Source organism: Poecilia latipinna, unplaced genomic scaffold (assembly GCF_001443285.1).
Source record: "Poecilia latipinna isolate Pla-1442-1.1 unplaced genomic scaffold, P_latipinna-1.0 Scaffold1419, whole genome shotgun sequence".
Taxonomy (NCBI): domain Eukaryota; kingdom Metazoa; phylum Chordata; class Actinopteri; order Cyprinodontiformes; family Poeciliidae; genus Poecilia; species Poecilia latipinna.
This window is the reverse complement of record NW_015114035.1, coordinates 28,001-32,141: the sequence shown is the minus strand read 5'-3', so window position 1 is coordinate 32,141 and position 4,141 is coordinate 28,001. Positions and strand designations below refer to the sequence as shown.

The following is a 4,141-nucleotide window of genomic DNA, read 5'->3' as shown; positions in this document are numbered from 1 at the left end:
CCAGCTGCAGCCAGTAACGCAAGCAGAGCAACACTGCAGAAACGCACGATAGGTGTAGCACCCAAAAACCAACCACGATCCCAGCCACTGATAGCAAAACTGGCACTTACGATCTCAGACGAGCCGATCAAACCACAAGCCAACATGTAGTCGCCACACACGCACCTTGCAGCGGCCTGCCCAACTATAAAGGCATCTGCCCCGCCCATCAATTAATGGTGAGCTTCTAGCTGCACCCGGTGTGCAGAGTGGGGGAGGGTGGAACACCATCCCACCACATTACTTTGAACTTAAAGTCTCTCCAACTCACTCTCCTGGAGCTGGATTAAGTTAGAAAAAGTAAGCTTTTGATAATTTTGCTTTTTTCAGTTTGACGTAATACTGCATGAATCAAGGTACAAATGTTTTATTTGATTTTTGTTTTTTACTTTTCTGGAGCCAGTAATTTATCTCATCTGACTCATGAAAAGAGATTAATTCCAGCGTTTTCATGAACATAAACATGTTCAGATAAAAGAACATTGGAACAAGTCTCCATGCATTATTTTATCTTAAAGTGAACTACGACTAGTTATAAAAATATACCTTATTTGGGAAATATTTATCTCAGATGTAAAAACAATACAGTAATAATACTGTAGGTTATTTAGTTTTTGTACATTATAATAAAATATTTTCACAGGAATGTCGCCATGTTTTTCACAGTGCAATGCATTCTGGGTAAATGACATGTAAAGGTCCAACTGCCTGACTCCTCCAGCCAAAACAGTGATGAGAAATGTGATTAAGCCTTTTTAATTTGAACTGGAGTGCATTGAAAATGATCGGAACATAGAAATCAGAAGAGGTGATGAAAATGAGGAGGAGCAAACAGAGGTATTCGACAGAGTTGACCGTAGGAGCTGGTGTTTTGCTCCTGCCTTCAGTTTCATAATGAAACAATGAATGACACTTACCTCTGGTCGGACTGTGTGATACAGCAAGTACTTCTGTAGCTCTGTGTCCAGTTAGGTAACAGGGTATGAACTTCGTTCAGTGTCATAATGGTTTTACAGTACCAGTGATCTAGCTCCATTAGCATTTCCGGTATAGCAATAGCCCATTAGCGCTGTTTGTCTTTGACGTTTCTCCCAGCGCCTGTAGCGCTGTGTCTGGTTCGGTATCAGCTGTGCTGCTTAGAGTTCAGTGCGGTGGTAACAGTCACACTGGACTTAATTACCACCGACACCGGACCTCCATGGACCTGGCCGATCGGTGATGTCAATACCGCAGACAGTATAGCTCCTGTTAGCATCTCAAAGAGCATCCAGCTCTGCCTGTCTCAGCCGCAACACGGCATTTATTTTTAGCTCGTTAAGGTAGCCATCACCTAAACGCTACCTTAACGTTGGCTGTTAGAGCCTTCGTCGGTTTTACTGGTATAAATGGCTCAAAGTGTTGTGGAGAAATGTCCAGGGTGTTCTGCTCTGGCTCTCGCACTGCGCTCTCCTTTCTTTCATGTGGGAAATTATCCAGATTCTTTCTCAAGTTTTATTTTTTATCACAGCCGATAGTGACACAGTGTTAAAAAAAATGACACCAGTCAAACGCAATGTGATAAACAACTACTGGGGTAAAGTTAGCTGTCCTGTGTTTACTCTGTAGACTCCGGTACAGAATGGACCATTATGTGTCATCAACCCAGCGTGAAAAAATGGCGACCTCCATGAGTGAAAAATATAACAAAATACGTAAATTTTTTAAGTAATTATGAGTTTTGGCGTATCAAAAACATTTTTTTAAGTAATAGAAACATTGCAACATATTTAGGCCAACATGTTCAACTAGTCCTGGATCCTTTTAAGCTAGGCTGTTAGCGCTATGCTAACTCTAGCTGCCAATGATAACACTCTGTGCTTGTGAAAGACAGGACTCCACTGTGTCAATTTATAATTAGGGATATCACCACTGTTAACTAATTTAATAAATTTTCTTGGGTCATTAACACAATTACTTGCAATTTTTTTTACATGTAAAAGTCCCAAGCTGGAACCTTTGTATTGTGTTTCTGGTATTCCTGTAAATATGATGCAGAAGTGGCACCTGGAAACGACATTGATGGTCAAGAGTGAGAGTGAATTCATCTCTATTGAATATTTAATCAGAGAGAATAGTTTTTTGTATATGTTATGTATTTTGTATATTGGTCAGAGGGCCTGGTGTCGCCGGTGCATTGCAACCTCGCCTCTATCAGACGGCCCCAGGGCAGCTGAGGCTACTGTTCAGTAACTTGCCACCGTCAGCATGAGCGTGTGTGTGAATGGGTGAATTCCTGTTGTGAAGCTCTTTGGCGTCCTCTGGACTTGTTAAAACACTATACAAGTACTAGCCATTTACCATTTTCAAATATTTGATGTCAGTAATTCTGTGAAGTGGGAGACAGTGCTGCAGTGGTGCAGGGGTAAATGCTGCTACAGGTTTGAGTCTCAGTCTGATGACCTTTGGCACATGTATTGCCAACTATCCAGTTTGCCCACCAAATAAAGGGCACTAGGGCCAATGAAACCTTAATAAAAAAAGAGAGAGAGCTAGGGAGGGAGGACACAGATTAATTCAAGAAAATTGTCTTTTAATTTAAGTGAATTTGAAAAGAGTAAGTAGTAAGTTGCAGGTATTTAGTATTTCTAAGCAGGGTTTAATTTGTATCAAGCAGTCCACACAAGTTAAAAAATGTAACTTAACATGTGGCATGACGAATTAGTTACATGAACTTGTTTTTTTTTTTCGTTAGTTGAACTACTTTATTTAATACTGTTGTGCTGATGCAGCTATAAAATATTCTTCTTACCTTCCCAGCCCTAAACACAAACATGGATTATCATATCTCTTTATGAATTCTGACAATTAAATTGTGTCTTTTTAAAATGTCCCCACTATTGTTTATTACCTATATGATGAATAGAATGCTAAAATCAAATAGATCAATCATTTTTGGTTTGGAATAATTTGGTCAACAGAAACGTAACAGACTAGAGCAAATTAAATTCCATGAAACACTAATCCAGTATCAGGAAATACAGATATATGGTCCAGAATCCCTCACTATAAAAGTGTTATTTCTAAAGAGCAAGGCTTTTCTGCACTGAAACATCCAAGCAGAGTTGTTTGTGTGATGATTTCACCAGGTAAGAAAAAGGAACTTATTTAGTTTACCTTTTCTTAAAAATGAGACATCAATTCACATAAATGCCAATGGTGAATGCTTGACTCCTCCCAGTGTATGCTGAGATCAAATAGGAAATCATGATGAAAGCACAACTTACAAGAAGCAAATTGGATAGTCTAATATGGAGTGCATATAACAAGAAATGTGACCAAGTCTTTATTCTCAAGTCTCAAGTCATCATAGGCAACTGCCAAATCAAGTCATAAATCTGAAACTTAGAACTTAGTCATTTTGAGTCTTTTTTTAACAATATTGCAATGAAATGTGTTTGTTATTACGCAATAGTCAGCCCCGCCCTTATCTCACCACTCATTCGTCTGACTACTAACCAGTTCTCTGTCTAACAGGTCCGGAAAATCTCTGAAACCCCGGGTCTTACCCCAAAGTCGGTTTATAAGAGATATTCTATTTAAACTGGTGGCGGAAAAGACTCGTCTAGCTCTAACTACCTACAATCCAGAAGTTACGACCCTTTTCAGTTGAGAAACAGTCAGCTCAGTAGCCCTCACAGCTGCATAGCTTCAACAACCACTCCTGTTAATGGTAGCTCTTTTCCTTAAAATAACGGCACTTGTTAACGGCTAGATTAGATTTAGTGACTTAGACCTAAGTCCCAGGGTCATTATTTTTACACTCACCAAAGGAAAGTACAAAGCCACCACGTCTCTAGAATCATGTACGCTAATTTTACTGTAATCAGGGGTAACTACAATGATCAAATTACTCAATACAAATAGTAAACAATATGCTCTTTTTTAAATGTGTATTTATCTCAAATCATAATGACACATGAGCAATACAACTTATACAGTATAAAATAGTAATTCTAAAATTGGACTTTTATGTTGTTCATTACATTAGTCCTTTATGTTCATTTAAACTTAGCCACAGCTTTACCAGATAACAGTCTTACTTTAAAATTTGATTTTCCAGAAT

General features: G+C 38.7%; 1 long non-coding RNA gene across 1 annotated transcript; it reads left to right on the top strand.

Moving 5' to 3' along the window:
- Nucleotides 1-685: 685 nt before the first annotated feature.
- LOC106962492 (uncharacterized) lies at nt 686-2,256 on the top strand. Its single transcript, XR_001427982.1, has 3 exons — nt 686-961; nt 2,074-2,075; nt 2,244-2,256. It is a non-coding gene; the product is annotated as an uncharacterized LOC106962492 (long non-coding RNA).
- The last annotated feature ends 1,885 nt before the right edge of the window (nt 2,257-4,141 follow it).